At 42.3% G+C, this 22,076-nt stretch overlaps 1 protein-coding gene and 1 non-coding gene across 2 annotated transcripts in view; both read left to right on the forward strand.

Moving 5' to 3' along the window:
* The window catches only part of PPP1R14C (protein phosphatase 1 regulatory inhibitor subunit 14C), a 104,401-nt gene that overhangs the window by 9,416 nt on the left and 72,909 nt on the right, over positions 1-22,076 (forward strand). The window lies entirely within an intron of this gene.
* On the forward strand, positions 11,359-11,462 carry LOC118153383 (small nucleolar RNA U13). Its single transcript, XR_004742621.1, has one exon. It is a non-coding gene; the product is annotated as a small nucleolar RNA U13 (small nucleolar RNA).

Genomic DNA, 22,076 nt, shown 5'->3' on the forward strand with positions numbered 1-22,076 from the left:
CTTTCTGTAATCATGTCTCCCACCCTCACTGCAGCCTCCTGAAGGCAGAATCTTGTACCTTTGCAGCCCTGGTGACTCTCACACGTTTGGCTGCACTTGGGTGTTCCTGCTGTGGACTGAATGTTTGTGTCCCCCCAGTTCATAGGTTGAAACCCTAGTCCCCAAAGTGATGATATTTGGAGGGAGGACTTTGGGGAGGTCATTGGTGTTAGATGTGGTCATGAGGGTGGAGGGCTGTGATGGGACTAGTGCCCTTATAAGGGGAAGAAGGGACCAGAGCTCTCTCTCACTGCCATGCAGTGAAGAAGATGAAAGATACCAGGAGGAGGATGGCTGGCACCCTGATCTCAGACATCCAGCCTTTAGAACTGAGACAGAAATGCTCGTTGTTTGAGCTGCTCGGTCTGTGGTATTCATTTGACTGTCAGTGAGGGACAGCGGCTGCATCTTCTGGTTTTGTGATGTGCACTTCAGAAATATGTTCCCAAAATTAAACACATGAATATAATTTGGCTCTGCTTGTATTGAAAACCTGCTCTTTCACTGTCAACTTGAAGTTATGGTTCTTTTTCCTGGCTATAAATTATAACTATGGAGTCCTTTGAACCTCTGAACTAAAAGGAAGTTGTCGCGGCATCAGGCACAGATGTATGGGGTAATGAAAGTCTTCGAAGAAAAGGATCACAAGTCACTGCCATCCTCTGTAATTTTAAGTCTTCAGCATGTTTTGTTTGCACAGGAATTGCTTATTTCTATGGGAGTAGAAAGGTTTGTGGAAGGAAGTAGTGAGTGCTTTTCCATCTGTGGAGAAGACTCGGAGCAACAGGCTCACACAAGTCTTCATAGAACAAGAATGAAAGCCTGGATTCCTGCCTCTACTTAAAAGTTGGGGCCAACACATTCTCACCAAGTTTTTCTTAGTCAGCACTGGCATTTTGGAAATCTGTTCCACTGAGTAAAAGCTTAGAAAAAAGAGAAGACCAGAGTGTGGGTGGGTCTCTAAATCATCACTTTATGGTTGAGGAATAAAATGATTAAGAAACAGCTTCTTCATTTTGAAAGAACCCACGGGGAAAACTGTGGAAGGAGCTGCAGAGGGCTGGAATATTCATTCATTCATTCATTCATTCATTCATTCATTCATTCATCCATTTGTTTGTTCAACAGATATTTACGTAGGGAAGAAAAGGGGTTATAAGAAGCTTCACCCTTTTAAATTGTGAAAGGGAAAAAGTAGAAAAAGTAAAGGAAACCTTCCCATTATGGCAGAAGAATGGAGGAGTCCATATGATTGAAAGCTCTTTGGGGCAGGGACTCTGTCCCGTTCGCAGTTGTATTAGTACATTCAACACAGTTATTTAGTACATGGTGGCCACACATTTCTTTACTTAAAGCCTGTGTTGAGGAAAGGATATGGTAACTTCACTGACATTATAATGCAAATGACTAAAAACAATTTAGTTACCTTTCATTTTAATAGGAAGTCAGATCTTAAGTAAGAGAAAGTAATCTCTTAAGAGCTGGGCTTCAGGAATGAATAAGCCAGGGCAGGATGTATGCTTTGTGGCTGTGGGAACCTTGCTGGCATCTGTGAGATTAATTCCTGTTGGCCGTTCCCAGTGTGAGGTAGTGGGCATGGCCCTTGCCTGTGAGCTCCGTCCTAGCCGGGCTAGATGAGCTTGGCAAGTCATTTTCACCATCGGAGTTTGTTTTCAGGTTTTCTTTCTTCATCTGAAAAAAATGGAGGTCTGGGGCTTTCCAGCTCTCACCTTTAGCAATTCTATGCTAAAGCCAGGGCCACACTGGTGAAAGTGAGATGTATCAAAGACAGAATGATATTGAAAGCGAGAGAAATAGAAGTGTCTTCCCCTTTGAAGCAAACCTGAGACAAGGATTAGACCAGTTCACCAAATGGCCAGCGAATTTGCGAAGCTAATTTCCTGTAGCTGAAGTGGGAGTGTATCCATCCTTCCCTGGGCATAATGTCTTGTGTGAATGGCTTGGGTAGGGACTAGAATGAAAGGATTAGACTAAGAACCCTTTCAAAAAATCATCTTTTCCTCCTTGGAAACCTCTTCTTAACTGTTGGCTTTCAAGTTAAGTTTGAAATCTGACAGCACAGATACAGCCACCATAGCTGCTTTTTCTTTGCATTTAATGGGGTTAACCTTTAAGAACTAGCAATGTTTGACTTAAGATTTTTAGGCATATAACCTATAATATTGGCTTTGGGGGGTGCTTTTCTGTTCTTACTATTTGTCCTTTACGTTGGCACCTCATAATTAACTAACGGTGGTATTCATTTTAACTTGAGGGGGGTTCGTGGTGAGATGAGAAATGAGCATCTAGGAGGGAAAATCACAGCAGCTTTAAGGAGCAAAATTTAACAAGGTGAAATGTACAAATTAGCCTGAATAAGAGCATAACTAAATCTATACTAAGCAAATTACTTTCCACTGGGAAGTTTATTCCTGGAATGTTACTTTATAGTTAGTTTTAGGACTAATAAGATGGGATAACAAGAAAAATGTAAGATTTTTTTTTTATGGGCAGTTCTGGCAGGAAGTGAAAAGCAGAATTTATTCTTTATAATATTTGTTTATTTTGTGTAGTGACAGAATCATAAAGCACTGTCAGATAATCCCATTTGACCCACATGAATACTCTGTGATATAAGTAGTTACTCCATTTTAAAATGAGAAAAGGGGGAGGCTCCAAGAGGTTTAGTAACATGCCCAAGTTTAACCTGCCAGGAGGAAGAGGAAGACTTGCTTCCTGGAAACTGTGAACATCAGTTGCACCATTCCCCAGATACCTTCCATGTATTCTAGCATGTTTGGTCAATAGACCGAGCAAATCATTTTTGTTTGATTTACTTGATACATTTTCAAATATGCCTCATCTTAGTTCAACAATTTACAGGATTCAGCCATTTCTTAAGAAAAATGCAAATCCTGGCTGGGCATGGTGGCACTTTGGGAGGCTGAGGTGGGTGGGTCACCTGAGATCAGGAGTTTGAGACCAGCCTGACCAACATGGTAAAACCCTGTCTCTACCAAAAATAAAAAATTAGCTAGGCATGGTGGCAGGCGCCTGTAATCCCAGCTACTTGGGAGGCCGAGGTACGAGAATTGCTTGAATCTGGGAGGTGGAGGTTGCAGTGAGCTGAGTGCACTCCCAGGCTAGAGTGCAGTGCACGCCATTGCACTCTAGCCTGGGAGACAGAGAGAGACTCTGTCTCAAAAAAAAAAAAAAGAAAAAGAAAAATTCAAATCCATTAGCTCTGACGGAGACACCCCAGTGAGTGTGCTGCTTCTTTCTTTCTTGGCCGGCTTTGCATGAGCAGTTGGTCATGGAGTGTTTGAGCTCTTGGTCTGTCCATTTAGATGGAACTGGCTCCATGTTCAATCTCTTTTAAAAGTTAAAAACTCACTTTAAATAAGCCAAAGGACACAGAGTATATATTTTATCTTACATATTTGAAGGCAGCAGATATTACCATTGACATGGTGGAAGTAACATAATGCTTTTTCTAAATACAGTGTAAAAAACTCTGAATAATTTGGTTTGCTTATGCTAAATGATGTTTTCGCTCAAGTCCTTAGCTTCTGCAGCCAATCTTTCTCTTATATTTGTGTGTCAATAGAACAACTGGCATAGGCATTTCATTCATTTCTGCTAATATTAATGGAATCAAATCTGTTTCAATCCAGGTAGGTAAGGTGTTGAGTTTTCAGATTGGCAGCGATGGCTTTTCTGTTTGGTTCTTATGAGCTAGTACTGTATATAACAATTCAATTAGGCAACTGTTTTTTCTCATGTTTGTGTTGGGGTGTGGCAGCTCTCTCACAAGTCAAAAGAAAGTGAGTCATTGATTTGGTGCTAAAATATGATTATGCTTGCTTTAATGAAAACACCCTAGAAATATTACAACTAAAAAAAAACAACATGTACTATCTCTGCTTAAACAAGTGCCTTTTGTTATGGTAAGATATTCCGTGTCTTCATCACCCCAGATGGTTCAGCATTTACTAATCTTATACCAGAGGCAGTTTACATGGGGAGATGTTTAGACGATGAAAACTCGTCTGTATTTAGGTAAATAGAAAGGCTGTCACTTAAACTAGCCCGCGATGCCAGAGCATTTAGCTGCCAGTCATGCCTTAGATCTTGGGAGCATCCCATGTTAGACTTAGATTAAGAACTCTTTTGGGGGTTCACAGGTGATGGGCTGTATTCAGTGGTGAATGATAGCAAGGTTAACTCATCACTCTGAAGAAGAACAAAATGAGGAATTAGCTTACTTAGTTTACTGTTGACACCTTACTATAAAGTCTGAAGGGGGGCAAAGAATGAGACACAGATAATGTATAAAATATTTAGTAAAATGAAGTTCTCATGACAGCCGTTACAACCACAACTCCAAGGATGTGAGAGGGTGTGTTCTACACAGGAGGGGTGGAGTGGGTGTGGACCTCAGCCTTCTGCTGCAGGAACCCATGCTTGTAAATGTCTTCCTACCTCTAGCCCCACTTTACAAAATCAATACAAACAGAAAAGCTCCTTAGTGTGGCTTCTTACTGGGTGGTAGGAAATAGTTTGCCTCATTGTCTCATTTCAGAGATACCTACTGGTTACACTCACAGGTCCTTTTCACATCCTTTGTGCCCTGATTGAGAGGATATCTTAGTCCATTTTGTGTTACTGTAACAGAATACCTGAGACTGGGTAATTTATCAAGAAGAAGCTTATTTGGCACTTGATTCTGGAGGCTGGGGAGTCCCAGAAGCATGGCACTGCATCTGTTTGGCTTTGGGCTTCTAGGGAGAGTCTCAAGCCATGTCATAACATGAAGAAAGGTCAAAGGGGAAGTGGATACATGCGAAGGGGAAAACAGAACCTGCCCTGGTGAGAACTAATCTGTTGCCTCCAGAACTAATTTAGTCTCACAAGAGCAAGAACTCACTCACTGCAGTGAGAACTGCACCAAGACACTGAGGCCCAGAGGGTGGAGTCTCTGTGACGCAAACTCTTCTCATTAAGTCCGGCCTCTAAAGTTTGTTTCCACCTCCCGACATTGCTGCACTGGGAATTAAGGTTCCACAGTGAGTTTTGATGGGGACACTCAAACCACAGCAGAGACATTGCCTTCTAAGATAGACCCTCCCATCTTCCTGGGGTCGGGGAGCTGGCTTGGTCTGCCTAGAAGAATGAGCAGGCTGCCCACTACCTGCCTTTATTAAGAGTAATTGTCGGGGTCCAAAGTGGCTCCTGCCGGAGGTCATGGCACTCGCGAAGGCGAGGTCATCAGTTCAAGGCTAACCTGAGCAACCTCATAAGCTCAAACTGATTGGCAAAAAAAAAAAAAAAGAGTAATTGTCAGTCATCATCCTTGGCTAACCTTAATTTCCACTTTTAAATGATCTAATCCTTTCAGAGAAATTTTGAGGATTAGTAATATGAAAAACCAACCCCCCAAGCCCAGAATATTTATGAAAGTATTATTAGCAACATCTACTATGCTTTTGCTATAACTAACTCTGCCTCATTAATCTATGTATTCAAATTAAAGGTGTGTTCTCTGACCAATGGGGAACAGAGGCTTATGAGATTTTTTTTTATTATGGAATAATTTTGGTGGAGTTTCTACCTTGATTGCAAATTTGACCACACATCAGGTTTTATGAATATAGAATAATCTAACCAACACACCAGAATGAAAAATCTTGTTGGATTGCTTCAGGAGAATTACCTTTTTGTGACATAAGCTCTATCACATTTGATTTAAGTAATAATAGATAACATGTATTCTAGGTAAAACTTCTTTTTTCATAGGATATCTTTTATATGTACCTAGAAAAGAGATTTGAATGATACATGATGACTATTAGCAGTGCTTTTTAGTATCATTATGGGTAATTTATTTTATTTATCAGTTTTGTGCAATGCACATGTATTTCTCCTATAAGAAAAGAACTTCAGAGTTGTTTTTTAGAAGGGGTGGCTTGGGTATCCCACCATTTTATTGTCATGGGTAAGAAAGGGACACAAGCCCTCTCCTGCCACTGGGCTTTACAATGTTTGGAATAGCTTGACTGGTGTTTCTTCCATCTTCTCTTTTTGAGGAAGATAGGCTTAAAAATTTTTTTAAAATTATAAATAAGGGGAAAAAACCGGTAAATTTTTTCATATTAGATTCTTTCTATTTTCCATTTCAGAAAAATCTGAAATTTTCTATTTTCAGAAGAAGCAGCCATAACACTTTGGGTATGACACATAACACTTTGGAAGATTCCTTTGATGTCTTCATTTCTGGGGGGCAGGAATGACAGTCTCTGAAGGGGAGGATGGTGCTACCACCCACAGGACAGAAGGAAAGTAAAAAGGAAGACTGGATCACCCTTCAACTCCCTTCTGGAGCGCAGCTCCTTCCACCTGCTCAGGGGCTGACGTCTCCTGTATCATCAACCATTCCTTTGTTTTAAGAGTCATAAACTGGATACTGAAGATCTGTGCAGTTTATGATATGTAAATTACACCTCAGTAAAGTATTAGAACACAAATACACACAAAAATCTTTCTCTCTTTCTCTTCCTGTCTTCAAACAGATTTGACAGAGAGATTGTCTATGTTCTTTGTTCCCATTTGTCAACTTCTGTGCCCGTCTTAGCCACTGCTGCGAGACTTGTCCTTTTCCATCCAGAAGGCTCATGACCTCCATGTTACGAAATTCCAGTTTTTTGTCTTGTGTGCTCTCAGCTTTCTAAGCCACTCTATCAATTATCCTTCCATCAGGCAATGTGCTGTCCTTCTGTCCCTCCTTCCAGTATCCACCTACTAGTCCCTTTGTCTACCTCTGCCAAGCATTCTTTGTTTTTTTTTTTAACAAATAAGTTTTATGTTTTAGGTAGTTTTAGATTTACAGAAAAATTGTGAAGACAGCACAGAGTTCCCATATACTCTGCAACAGGTTTTACCTGTTAGCAACATATGTGAGACTTAGTTTGTCACAGTGAATGAACCAATATTGATATATTATTATTCTCTAAAGTCCATACTTTAATCAGATTCCTTAGTTTTTGCTTAGAGTCTGTTTTCTGTTCCAGGGTCCCACCTGGGATACCACATTGCATTTACCTGGCACGTCTCCTTAGATTCTCTTGGCTGTGCCAGTTTCTCAGACCACCTTTGTTTCTGATGACCTTTACAGTTTTGTGGAGTAATTTTTAGATATCTTGCAGAATGTCCCTCAAATGGCATTTGTCTGATGCTTTTCTCAGGATTAGACTGGGTTTATGGGTTTGAAGGAGGAAGACCCAAAAGGTAAAGAAACACTTTTATCATATTCTGTCGAGGTGCATCCCGTCAACATGGCTTATTACCGTTGATACTCACCTTGACCACCTGGCTGAGATAGTGTCTGTCAGGTTTCTCCACTGCATAGCTATGCCCTCCCTTTCCACACTGCATTCTTTGGAAGAAAATCACTATGTGTAGCTCATTCTTAAGGAATGGGAAGTTATATTCCACCTCTTCATGTAGCTACATAATTTACATGGAATTATTTTGCATGGGAGATTTGTCTCTTCTTCCTCGTTTGTTTATTTAGTCAATGCTTTATGTCAGTAGGGATCATGGATATTTATTGTGTGCTTTGTGTTATAATTCAACATTACTTTATTTTACGGCCCATATTATTGCAGCTTTGGCTACTGGGAGCTGTTTCGATGGTTCCTGTGTTCCACATACTTCTATGATTGTGTGTGTGTGTGTGTGTGTGTGTGTGTGTATTTAAATACTGCTTTACTTTCTAGCACTGCAAAATACTCTAGACTCATCTTGTATGTTTCCTGCCCCAGGTTCAGAGCCTGCCATTATTTCTCCAAGGATCCCTGGCACCTTTTATTAGAAAATGGTATTAGAAACCAAGGTATCATCAGGCATGGTGGCTCATGCCTGTGATCCCAGCACTTTAGGAGGCCAAGGCAGGTGGATCATCTGAGGTCAGGAGTTTGAGACCAACCTGGCGAACATGGCAAAACCTTGTCTCTACTAAAAATATAAAAATTAGCCAGGCATGGTGGCGTGTGTCTGCAATCCCAGCTACTCAGGAGGCTGAGACAGGAGAATCACTTGAACCCGTGAGGTGGAGGTTGCAGTGAGCCAAGATCATGCCATTCCTTTCCAGTCTAGGTGACAGAGCAAAACTCCACTTCAAAAAAATAATTAAAAAAAAGAAACCAAGATAAGGGAAGCCAGGTGTATTTGTTGCTACTGAAATGTCATTGTTTCTAAGATCTCTCATGTGACAGCAAGAAAATATAGGTGTGAATTCTAATTTGTGTATATATACATATCTACAAATATATTCATATGTAACCATCAGAATCTATATCAAGCTAAACATCAGCTCGTTTGATGTCTTCGATTCTCGTCCATTACCACGTGGGTCGTGCTCACCTCCCTTCTTTGCCTGTCTTTAAACTCCTACTCCAACAGAGACAAACCCGTGGTTCCCACCATCCGTTCCCTTAATTGTTCAGTTGTAGTATACATGTACAACAATATCAGAATTGTTAACTCAAACCCTGTAGGAAACAACTTTATCAGCTAGAATACGGCACTTACATGCACTCCTTTTGCATTTGGTTTTAACAGACTCTACTTTTCTGGTTACTTAGGTCAGCAGCCTTTTCTCTTATCCCCTTCATTGAGATTGTTGCATATATTTATAATATAGATAGATTGTTCTGTCACATTCTGCATTCCGCCCTGGGATCCCCCAATCTCCTAAGTGATTTTTAAAATTTGCATACATTGGGATTTGTTCTTTGTGCAGTCAGTCCTATGGATTTTGACAAATGCGTAGTGTCATGTATCCACCCTTACAGTATCATCCAGAACAGTTGTACCCCCTAAAATATCTCCTGTACTTTACCCATGTAACCTCCTCAATTTCTTTTTTCTTTTTTTTTTTTTTTGAGATGGATTTCACTCTGTCTTCCATGCTGGAGTGCAGTGGTGCGATATTGGGACTATGGGCATGCACCACGATGCCCTGCTGATTTTTGTATTTTTAGTAGAAATGGGTTTTCACCATGTTGACCAGGTTGGTCTCGAACTCCTGACTTCAGGTGATCCACCTACCTTGGCCTCCCAAAGTGTTGGGATTACAGGCATGAGCCACCAGGCCACACCAACCCCCTCCATTTCTTCCTGAACCACTGATCTCTTTCCCAGTGCTATAGCTTCGCCTTTTCCAGTATGTCATATAATTGGAACCATACAGTATACAGCATTTTCAGACTAACTTCTTTCACTACACGATGTACATTTGAGATTCTTCTGTGGTTTTTCGTGACTTGATAGCTCAATTCTTTTGATGGTGGAGTAAGATAGCATTGTATAAATGTGCCACAGTTCATCCATTTGGCTCTTGAAGGACAACTTGGTTGCTTCGGTTTTTGATGATTATGAGAAAGCCTGGTGTAAACACTTGTAGGCGGACTTTTCTTTGGATATAACTTTGAAATTAATGAGGTCAAAATGCCGGATACATTTTTAGGTGCTAGGGACACAGGTGCTTGGGATACAACTGCAAAAGAGTCCCTGTGCTCCTAAAAACAAATGCAAATGAATAAATCAGAATGGCTTCAGCTCACAAGAAGTGCTAGGAAAAACATAAAACTAACAGGGTAATGAGCGAGAGACTGTGGCCAGGTTGGTGGGGCCAGGAAGGGCTTCTCTGAGGAAGTTCATTGCATGTGAATCTGGGCCTGTGTGATGAGAGATGGCACCAGCTGTGCAGAGCCCTGGGGGACTATACTGGGCTCCGTTAATTCAAACCCCCTCAGGAAGGATGAATCTTGGCATGGCCAAGGGACCAGGAACAGAAATAACTGTGAGGTAAAGACATGAATGAGAGAATTTTCTTAAAAACTTGGTATTGTAGGCTGGGTGTGGTGGCCCACGCCTGTAATGCCAGTACTTTAGGAGGCCGAGGCGGGTGGATCACAAGGTCAGGAGATTGAGACCAGGCTGGTCTACATGGTGAAACCCCATCTCTACTAAAAATAAAAAATTTGCTGGGCATGATGGTGTGTGCCTGAATCCCAGCTACTCAGGAGGCTAAGGCAGGAGAATCACTCGAACCCTGGGAGGTAGAGGTTGCAATGAGCCACTGCACTCCAGTCTGGGTGACAGAACCATCTCAAAACAACAACAACAAAACCCAAAAACTTTTTATTATAGTATATCATGCAGCATCTATAAACCCAAGGGCAAGTGCACAGTAGATGGATTTTGTCAAATTGAAGCTACCCACCTTCCAGATCAGGAAACGGATTGCAGAGGTCCCTCATGTGTGCTTGTCCCATTATTAGCCCCCTGCTCTCCCTCCAAGGTCATAGGATTAATTTTGTCTTCTTAAAAGCTTTTATGTCTGTTCTGTTTGTTTGTTGTTGTTCAACGTTAGATGTGTGAGATACACCCACATTGTTACATGTCATTTAAGGTCTGATCATTTCAGTTGCCACACAGTACTCCATGTATGCTATACCACAGTTGTTTTTCATTGATTCCACTTTTGATTTCAGTTTTGAACTATTCTGAATTGAGCTTCTGTGAATATTATTGTATATGTCTTTTGGTGAACCTGTGTCTGGATTTCTGTTGTTTACATACGGAGTGGCAAAATTGCTGGCTTGTAGAGTATGTATATATTCAACATTGCTAAGTTCTCTCAGATGATTTCTTAGCACCAATCTGAATGCCCGCCATGCTATATTCTGATTGTTTCACATCCTGACCTATACTTGCTATTTTCTGACTTTTTCATTTAACCGTCTGTTATGTAGATAGTGCTGTTGCATTATGGTTCAAATTTACATTTACCCAGTGACTTCAAGTCCAGCCCCTTTTCATGTGTTTATTGGCCTCTGGGTATCCTCTTTGTGAAGTGCTTGTTCAATTCTTTTGTTCATTTCAAAGAGAAAAACAACAACTTTGGGTTTGGGTTGTCTTTTGTATATCCCGGACATTGATCTCTGTAGAGGCTAGATCTGAGTCCTTTGTCAGAAATATGTGTCCCACTTTGTAAATTGCCTTTTTCACTCTGTGAATGGTTGCTCTTGATGCACAGAAGTTTTTAATCTTAATATTTTCCAATTTGTCAGCTTTTTCCTTTATGGTTTATACATTTTCAACCTGTTTAAGAAATCCTTGTCTGCTCCAAGGTCATGAAAATGTTTTTCTATTTTATCTTTTTGATGCCTCATTATTTTACCTGTTATTTATAGATCTGTAATCCATCTGAAATTCATTTTTATGAGTGGTATAATGTAGAGATTAGGATTCATGAACCTTTTGTAGTTCATGGGCATGATGATTGGGTGCTCACGCACATGTGTGAGATGTGTCACCCTTGAACCTTGTTCCTACATTGGCACATTACCCGTCTGACCTGAATTTGGAAAAAAAAATTCATTTTTTTCTACTTGAACATCCAGTTGACCCAGCCATTCATGTAAAGATCATCCTTTCTCACTGCACTGTAGTTACAAATCAGGGGATACCATAGACTGAATGTTTATATCCCCCTAAAATTTCTATGTTGGAATTCTAAGCCCCAATATAAGAGTATATTGGGAGAGGGGACTTTCCGAGGTGATTACGTCCTGAGGGTGGAGCACTCATGAATGGGATTAGTCCCCTTGTAAAAGTCAGAAGAGAGCTCTCTTTCTCTGCTCTCCATCATGAGAGAACACATTGTCAAGTTAGCCATCTGCAAACCAGGAAGCCAGCTCTCACCAGACATGGGATATGTGGCACCTTGATCTTGAACTTCCCAGCTTCCAGAACTGTGAGAAATATATTCCTGCTGTTTAAACCACCAGTCTGTGGTATTCCGTGAAAGCAGCCCAAACTGACTAAAACAGGAGACCTTGTATGTGTGGCTCCACATAGATTCTAGTGAGTATGTTCTAGTATTAGGTGGAGCCTTTCTGTTGTGCTCACTATACTCCATCTGCATTTCCTGGCAGTGGCCCCTGTGCTGTAAATATTCAATAAATATCAGCTGGTTGTGGACAGGTCTAAACTTGCCTTTAGGCAAGAGTTTTAAAATCCCTGGGCTCCCACTCCAAGAAAAGATACTCAGATTTCATGTTAGAGAAGACTTGACTTGCCTAGTTAATTATATTTCTTCTCTAGGCCCAAATATGTTTCTGGACCAGTTCTGCAGGCTTAAGTCCTTGGGGAAGGCTGGTTGACTTCAGATTGTCCAGTTGGCAGTACTGTATCTATTTAACCATCCAGCCAGTGACGCAATAAATATTTTTTATGAGCCTACTATGTGGCAGGCACAAAGTAGAACTAAAATAATAGGATTAGTTCCAGAGTTTCTATTTTTAGATTTAGAACATTGGTTGTTTCTTTCTGTACAAGTTAAACACTCAGTGTAAGGAGAGTAATGTTGAGAATTTTCCTCTGTTTCTGGGGTAGCTTTATTGTTCTATACAGTTATTTAAAATTTTTGTGACAGCCTGGGTAAATAGGCAACAGGCCTGAGCATTAGAGCTTTTATGTTGCTATCAGACTATCTTAAAACAAACAAAACCCTACGAAGAAAAAGAGATGTAAATACATTTAAAGTGCAGTATTTCACACAGTGATTTCAGTGAGCAGTTAAGTTCTTTTCTCATTTTCAAAATTTAGTGCCCGACCAAAGACCAAGTTTAGAAAAATAGAAGAATGAATTTTTAGGAGGTTGGTGTGGACTCTGGATGTGCCAGTCAGAGCCAGCACACCAGATGGCATAGTGAGGGGGCCACATGCCACATACCATGTGTCACTCACATGCCACGAACCAAGTGCTGTTCTTCTTGGAAACTGCCTACTAGGGGACAAAAGAGCCCTAGAGGCTTCTCCCATGGTGCCATCTTGCTTGGTGACACCAGGGCCTGGGGTCATGTCCCAGGGCCTCTTTGTTCCTTCTTCCCTCTCAGGTTGTAAACAAAGAGGGACACAGGATGAGCAGATCGCCAAAGTGGGGCCAGCTCTGGGCAGCAGGGCTGCCTCTGCCAGCACTTCCTGTCCACCACTGCCCATGCCTGGTGGTTGCAGTTTGAGCTGCTCCGAAGCCTTCTGAGGCCACTGGGAGAGGCAACCTCACAGCTGGCCCGCTTCAGGAGGAGGAAGCAGATTGCTAAGGGAACAGTGTGGCTGGTGCTTGTGAATGTTACTTCTGTGATGGGACTGTGATTCTCTTTCTTATTCAGTTAATGTCATCTCCATTTTCCTTACTTTTCAGCTTGTTTCAGTTGGATATTTTATATATTTAGTGAAACCTCACCAATCTTGAAGTCATGAATTTTGTAACTCCAGTCATTTGGAACCAAGCGAAGGAGCCTAAAGGAAAGCAGAAAGAGGCTGGGCACAGTGGCTCATACCTGCAATCCCAGCACTTTGGGAGGCTGAGGCAGGTGGATCACTTGAGATCAGGAGTTTGAGACCAGCCGGGCCAACATGGCAAAACCCCATCTCTGCTAAAAATACAAAAAAATTAGTTGGGCCTGTTGGTGGGCACCTGTAATCCCAGCTACTCAGGAAACTGAGGCTACTCAGGAATCCCAGCTACTTTGGACCTGGGAGGCGGATGTTGCAGTGAGCTGAGTTTGTGCCATTGCACTTCAGTCTGGGTGACAGAGCAAGACTCTGTCTCAGAAAAAAAAAAAAAAAGAGAGAAAAGAAAGGGAAAGAAAGAAGGAAGGAAGGAAAGAAAGCAGAAAGAGTAGAAAGAGTAGTTCTGAGACCCTGAAGAGAGATTCTGGGGCTGTGTTCTTGATTCATTACGGAGGTCCTTGGGCTTTCACGTAGAGTGTGTGTGCTCTTACATTAGCCACATTTCTGAAATGTTTGGTTTTCTGCCTTCTTAGTTCACTGGATTTAGAAGCAACAAACTAGGCTGCTAGGTCCGGGGAGAACATCTAGAAGTGACAGCTGCCAGCCTGACAGTAAGGGAGGAGACAGAGCATCTATAAAAAGCTCAGAAGACCAGAGCCGTCTTACACACTGCATAAGACAGAGAGAGCTCTGAGCCTGTCTGCAGTCTGGAGCATGTCCCGAGAGGCAGTGCCACAGGACACCTGGCCACCGGAGGGACCTGAGCCATTCAGACCCCAGAGGCAGGCACATGAGGAATCCCTTTAGAGAGATCTGCAGACAGAGTTGAATACTAGTTATCTGAAATTACCTATATAGAACCCTTGTTTTTCTTGGGATACTAACTACATAAAACAATCCCCCCCTGCTCTCCATATCTCCCTTCTCTCCTCCCCTCTTCTTCTCCCACTTGCTTTCTCTCACCCTTTCTCCTGCCCCTTCCCTCCCAACTCTCCTTTCCCCCTCCTCCTTCCCCACCTTGCTGTCTCCCTTTCTCTTTTCACTTCCCCTTTTATTTTCCTCTCCCTCACTCCTTCTCCTCCCTAACACAATACAGTGTCCTATTGTGTTTTTTTATTTTTTATCTTCGAGGTTCACATATATGCAGTCAGTTGCTGGTGAAAGTTTAACAACTGGTTCTTATGAGAGAAAAAAAAAACCTTGATTGACAGCAGCCCAATTTCCTTGGTGTAAGTCTTCGCCATGGTTGATTTCAGGTGAGCACTGTGAAGTTCCTGGGGAAGAGCAGGGACAAGTACTTCCTCCACACAGATGCAGGAGCTGGAAGTAAACTTAAGAGCATAAGAATAGGAAAATGGCATCAAGTAATTAGAAAGTGATGTTTTGAGTATTTACAACTTTATTATATAATTACTTTTCTTATACTATTATATAATTCAATTAAAAATTTTAGTAACATATTTAACTCAATATATAAAATATTATTTTAACATATCAATATAAAATTATTATTACTATCTATTTCTGTTTTTTTGAGACAGAGTCTCACTGTAGCCCAAGCTGGAGTGTGATGGTGCAATCTCGGCTCACTGCAACCTCTGCCTCCCAGACTCAAGTGATCCTCCTGCCTTAGCCTCCAGAGTAGCTGGGGCTATAGACACACACCACCATGCCTGGCTAATATTTTATATTTTAGCAGAGATGGGGTTTTGTCATGTTGCCCAGGGTGGTCTCAAACTCCTGAGCTCGGGCAATCCACCCATCTCTGCCTCCCAAAGTGCTGGGATTACAGGCGTAAACCACCATGCCTGGCTTCAATATAAAATTATTAATATGACACTTCATACTTCTTAAAAATATGTAGCCTTCCATTATAGTTAGAGGTGATCCTATGACAAATTTTGACCAGGGAGATGAGTTTTCTGCATGGAGTTCCTGAATAATAATTTAATGGTGACTGATTCAGTTGTCATGACGAAATTGAGTATGAAAACGCCAGAGCAGAAAGGATCTGAAAGTAGAATGAAGCATTTATCACTAACCAAAACCATGCAGCAAGCTCCCCAACATCCTAGTGGCTTAAGAAATGACTATCATTTATTTTGTTTGCAAATCTGATTTGTGCCTCATTTGTTGGGGGTGACTCATCTCTGTCTCAGGGGGAACTAATTGATGTGGCAAACTTAGGGCCTGAGTATGTATTTTCAACATGACTCACTCACGCGTTTAGGAAACTGTTGGGGCCAGGGCCATTGTGTCAGCTCTTCGGCATACAGGCGTTTCCGTGTGCTATTTCGGTTTCCTTGCTGTATGGGGACTGGGCTCTGAATATAATGAGAAAGAAGTTGTATTGCCTTTAATGATTTTGCCTTGGAGGTCACATAGTATTGCTTCTGTTGTAGTCACAATTTTCTTTTTTTTTTTTGAGATGGAGGTTGGAGTGCAGTGGTGCAATCTCAGCTCACTGCAACCTCTGCCTCCTGGATTTAAGCGATTCTCCTGCCTCAGCATCCTGAGTAGCTGGGATTACAGGTGGCCACCACCATGCCTGACTAATTTTTGTATTTTTAGTAGAGAAATAGTTTTGCCATGTTGGTCAGGCTGGTCTCAAACTCCTGACCTTATGATCTGCTCGCCTTGGCCTCCCACAGTGCTGGGCTAGAGGCGTGAGCCACTGTGCCCAGCCTCTAGTCACTGTTCTAACAAGACTTCAGGGAAAAGGAATACAGATTTTACCTTTTGATGGGAGAAACATCAAGGGAGATCACCTTGTGAGGAAGGGAAGTGGAATGAGAAATATTGTTGAAGCCAGTTTTGGAAAATACAATCTGCCACACAAGAAAGAATAAGAAAATATGGGTGATGAGAACTGAATTCAACGCATGTTCATTACACTTTTGTCATGTGTTAGTTACCTTTTAACCACCTGTCATATGGAAGTAGACAAAAGAGACACGAGTCACTTCCCTTCCTTGCGGGTTTTACATTCTAGTGAAATGAGAGAGGAGTGATAGGTGATGAGGTTAGAGAAACAGACAGAGCCTTGTAAGAAACAGTACGACTTTTTTTTTTTTGATGGTGAGAAATTTGGATTTTGATTCCAAGTATGATAGCTTTTAGGCAGTGAAGTGATATAGTATTATTATTATTATTATTTGAGATGGAGTCTCACTTGGTTGCCTAGGCTGGAGTGTAGTGGCCCTATCTCAGCTCACTGCAAGCTCTGTCTCCCAGGTTCAAGTGATTCTCCTGCCTCAGCTTCCCAAGTAGCTGGGACTGCAGGTGCCTGCCACCACGCCCAGCTAATTTTTGTATTTTTGGTAGAGATGGGGTTTCGCTATGTTGGTCAGGCTGGTCTCAAACTCCTTACCTCATGATCTGCCAGCCTTGGCCTCCCAAAGTGCTGGGATTACATGCATGAGCCACTGTGCCTGACCAGTCTTATTATTTTTTTAAAGTTAACTTTTGTTTAACATGTTGCTTTTCAAAATACATCTAAAAATTTTTTAAATCTGTTTTTTAGAGCAGTTTTAAATTCACAGGAAAATCGAGAGGAAGGAGCCTTTCCTGTGTACTCTCTACCCAGTCCCCCAATACAGCCTCCCCACCAACTTCCCTGGCGTGACCCCCATGGGGCAGTGCATTTGTCACAATCGGTGAACCTATGTTGACACACCATTATCACCCAAAGTGCATAGTTTACATGAGGGTCCACTCATGGTGTTGTACATTCTATGGGTTTGGACAAATGTGGAATGACATATATCCACCATGGTAGTGTTACAGAGGAGTTCCACTGACCTGAAACGTCTCTCATTATTGTGTTTGACAGCTGGCTTGTAAAATTCCTGAAAATTTAACAGTGGTCTCCAGTGAGCTGATACAAACCAGCTCCATCTAGCATAGCATTGTACATACCTGGTATGTTATAGTTGAAGGATTCTCTGTAATTTTGTTTGAGCATAACATCAGTCTAAACTCTATTATAAGGAGAATCCCAGAAGCTCACAGTTGAAAGAGACCTGAGAGATCTTCTGTCCTGACTGCTCTGCCTGACGCGCTGATTCCATCTACAGCATGGTAAAAGGATCTTCCAGGGCTACCGCTGCTCAGATTTCTCATGTCTCCGCACAGAATCCGTGATTGACGCACACATTTGAAAGTTAAGGGATTTTCTTCAGGCTGCAAACTGGGACGGGAATTTCATCTCCTTCTCTTGTTCCTCTCTAGTTTTATTCTCATGCAAACAGCATGATTTCTGATTTCATAATTAGCACAAGACCTATTTTATTTAAGTAGGGATGAATTTAAAGATCACAGAACCATGTCATTAAATAAAATCAACAAATGTTTAGCAGCATTCAGAATCTCTCCTGTTCTTTGCTGAAGAATATATTCTATGGATTCATCACCTGTCTATAAAATGTGTCCATTTGCATAATGAAAGACATCTAGGTTGTTTCCAAGTTTTGTCGATTATTATTAAAGCTGCTATTAACATCCAAAAAAAAGAAGAGTTCTAGATGGTAACCCTTTGCAGATGGGTGCTTCATCATTAGATGGGTTAGAGAGAATCACTCTCTATATTCATTATGTGGTATTGACATTTAGAACTAATGGTTAAAGTCACTATAGATGGGAAATATTAGATTCATTCCCTAGGCCAGGGAGACTAGACAGTTTTCTAGAAGATCTCTGTAACCCCCAGTGTTGGTGCTTTTATGACAAGGTGATGCTCTTTTGTAAAGCTGCGCTTTTATGTGTGTTTATTAACACACCAGAGCATTCCTGGCCTACCATGTGAGGCTCTGTGGTGCAGGTGGGGAGAAGGGTAGTTAGAGAGCAAGGTACAGCTGAGTGTACAACCTCAGCTCTGAGCATCACTAGGTGTGTGACTTAGTCAGTTCATCATTTGGATACTGAGAGCTGATGTTGGGCATATTTTGTCTTTTCTTATGAAGTCTTGGTTTATCTTGGGCTGCAGAATAGAAGCTTTTTAGCCTAAAAATAAAGTTCTTTGGAACTGACATCTGACACCTCTCCTGGTGGGCAGAGTTACTAAAACCGGAAGCAGGGGGTTTAAGGGGTGCTGTAACTGGCATGGGGAGACTGACTGGGGACAAAGAGTGAGCATGGTAACAGGAGATGGCTTCTCTTCCCCAGGAGACCGGATGCATCCAGAGGCCTCACATGGCTGGATATGGGTTACAAGGTTGCTCTTGCAGTCAAGGTGTGAGCATGGCCTTGGTCTTCCCATCAGCCATGCTGCCTTCTGAGCTGCTCAGTCAGCTCCCCATCTACCTCCAAACTGCTGCTTGCCTGGCCTCCCTCTTCATTAATGATGTGACGAGTCACCCAAGTAGACATGGAGTTTTTTGTGTGTGTTTTGAAGTAATTTTGATGCAAAGAAAGCAGAGAGTTTTTCCCATGTACCCTTCACCCAGCTTCCTCCAATGTTGACATTTTATATAAGCTTGTGCATTTCTCTAAACTAAGAAATGAGCAATGGTACAAGGTAGCTAATGACAATCTTTATTGAGATCTCCCCAGTTTTTCCAAAATGCCCTGTCTCTTCTAGCACCTCATCCAGGAAACCACATTGCATGAGCGGAGTGCGTTTTTAGCTTCTCTCATTTTCTCCCACACTTGGTGCCACCTAATCTGGTCTCTTATCCTCACTCTTTTTTTCCATCCCTATGATGAGTGTCCACACCCAGCCTTTCCCACTCACGTGGAGCCTCTGGCACCCTCTCCTGGACTCCCTTTCCCAGATTCTCCCACCTTGTTGTGCGTGTGTAGGCTGCTCAGAGAGGCCACCATTAAAATGACTCTTCTCGGGAGCTTGGATCTCTCCCTGAATGAAGTCTGGGCTCCCTACAGCCCTCCTTTGTAAATTTCCAACTTGATCTTGCACTGCTTTCCAGTTTCAGCCTTCTTCTGCAGACAGGTGGTTCTCTTGGCAGACAGATGAGTCTTTTAACTCTGCTTGATAGCTGGTGATGCCTGATTCTCCCTGCGTGTTCCTTACATGCTTTATCTTGTTTACTCTTCAGAATAATGCCAATGCCAGCCAGCACTAGGAATTGAGGCCCGCAGAAGCTTATGGAACTGACCCACAGTCATTCAGCCAGGACATGGTAGCCCAAGACTGAGATCTGAGGCTCTTAGGCACCCCACTCTCTCATCTTAAATTCAGGATAGCCTCAAGAGTTCTGCTCACGCCATTCCCAGGATCCCCTATCCTCAAAGCTTCCTTTCTCTCAGTCCTGCCCATCCTCCAAAGCCCAACTTGAGTCCCATCTCCATGAGGTCTTTCGTTTCAGGCTGAAATCAATTTGCTTACTCAGCACATCTCCCTCCCCTGATCCCCCCAGATTTATTAAGGTATTACTGAAAAATAATAATTATATAACCTTGCAGTGTACAGGCATGATGCTTTGATATGTGTATACGTTGCAACATGATTAAATCAAGCTAATTAGCATACTCATCACCTCACATGCTTAGCGTTTTTTTTGTGAGAACACTTACTAACTTACCCAGTACTTCTTGGTATTTATAAATCAATTAAAAAGAAATGCTATGGCATCTTGGTGGGCACGTGCCATAGTTGCCTATGGTATGGTTTCTTACCTGTGTGCATTTTTGTCTTCTCAATTCTACTGTAAGCTCCTAGAGGGTAGGAACATTGGCTTATAGTGTATCCTCTGGGAAACCTGGCATTCAGTGTTCAACAGTGTGTTTTAAATAAGTATAATTTCCTTTAAGATCATTTAATAATAAATAGTGAAGAGGATGTTTCTTTTTGCTCTTGTATTTGAAACATATGATCAGTTGGCTTGAACATTATATATGATACTGCTATGACATTTAATCCCTGTTGACCAAATAATAAAACCAGAGATAACAGTAACAATAGTGGCTCACATAGTGCTTATTATGGGCTGGGCTCTATTCTAAGGCTTGCCCATGTTAACTCCTTCCATCCTCTTAATAAACCTGTGAGGTGGATGCCATTTCTGGTCCCATTATAGGGATGGAATCAGGCAGGAAGAGGTACAGTAACTTGCCCAGAGCCGTGGAGAAGGTGGTGGAGTTGGAAGGGGCCCCTTCTGAGCTGGGTCTCTTGGGTTCGCTTCAGTGGGATCTCTGCAGCAGAGGTCACACATGGACCCAGTAGTTGCCTCTTTTTTTTTGGTGAAATTACAGTGTTCATTTACTAAGGATGCAGAGCTTTTATATGCTGAATGTGTGTTTGGGAAAGGGAGTCTGTTAATATTGTGAGTCCTTATAAATATTTAACTCCCTGTTCTTTGTGACTGGTTAGTAATTTCCTTTGTAAAATATTGCTTCAACAATAAAAAGCACAAATAAAGATGAACTCCTGAGCATGGGGCCGGTGAGGCCATTTCCAAATGCAAGGTGGTGCCTCGTGTAGCCCAGGTACAGATGGTGGGTAATTGCCAGAGCTGCTGCTTTGGGTAATTTCCCTAGTCAAAGGCTTAGTTTTTTTTACAGCATCTAACCCTGTGTTATTGGGTAACATAACCCATGGCTCTTAACTGGGCTAGGTTTGAGGCTGGTGTTTTCTCAGCAGAACCAGTTAAAATGAAACCTGGATGTCACACCCCAGTCTGGCCTATTTTGGAAAATGCAGTTTGAACCACAAGTGTGATATACCTGTGGCGTTTTCTAACACTGTTTGGTTGGCCAGTCTTATTTTCTTCAGCGGGCCCTGAATATCTTGTACTCTCTTGCTGGTAACAGGATCTCTAAACGGCCACACCTAAGTCATAAGTGTCTCCGCTAACGGAGAATTCAGAACTCCATCGGGGGGTATCTAGAACAGCGGGCAGATGGGGTCTTGTGTTATTTTCCCTTTCTTTGGGGGTTATTCCTTGATTATTACCTGTCTTTTGGAGAGAGACTGTTCTTATAATGGGGTGAGCAGGAGGGCCCTAGTGGGCACCACAGGGTGAGGGAGGTGGGGCATTGCAGTGGAGCCAGAGTGCACTTGCAGCCAGCCCTACTGGCTATCGGGACAGGCCAGCCCTGGAGGGGTTCCTGTCTTCTTCTCAGCGGGGAGTCCCCATGCCTTCCGGGAGTTACCAAGCTGGGAACTGCTTCTAAAAGTCGAGTTGGAGGCAGGGTGCCCATGGCACAATCTGTGTCTGGCTTCCTTGGCAACTGCCTCTTGTCTTGTTTCCTGCTTCCAGGCAATGCCTTTCAGATTAGGCTGAACTTTCCCCTTCATGTCTTAGCGGCAAAGAGAGGACAGAGAAGGAGCATCTTGCTGCTATCTTACTTGAAATATCAGATAAGTTCAGGGTGCAATAAGGGTGAGAACTTCCTGAGCTTATCTGAAGGAACTGCTGTTGGTCTAGTTCGTGATCTGCATCTTTCTACTGCTGTTTTGTGGATTTGTGGATCAGTGTCCCTGGGCCAGAAGGGTTTTGTTATCATCTTGAAGCAGTCTGCATTCAAACAGATCCCTTTTGGCTCACAGAAGGGAGATTGTTTTCTTTACACTGTTATTATGAGTGAGGCCCAGGTAAGGGCAGTGCCCTGCCATTGCTGCAGGTGTCTGGGTTTTGCAGAGGGCCTGAAGGAGTGACTTCAGACGGGACAATCCTGTTCATCATGTGGGAGACCCTGTGGGCAAGGCGATGGGTTTT

The sequence above is a fragment of the Callithrix jacchus genome, chromosome 4 (assembly GCF_049354715.1).
Source record: "Callithrix jacchus isolate 240 chromosome 4, calJac240_pri, whole genome shotgun sequence".
NCBI lineage: Eukaryota > Metazoa > Chordata > Mammalia > Primates > Cebidae > Callithrix > Callithrix jacchus.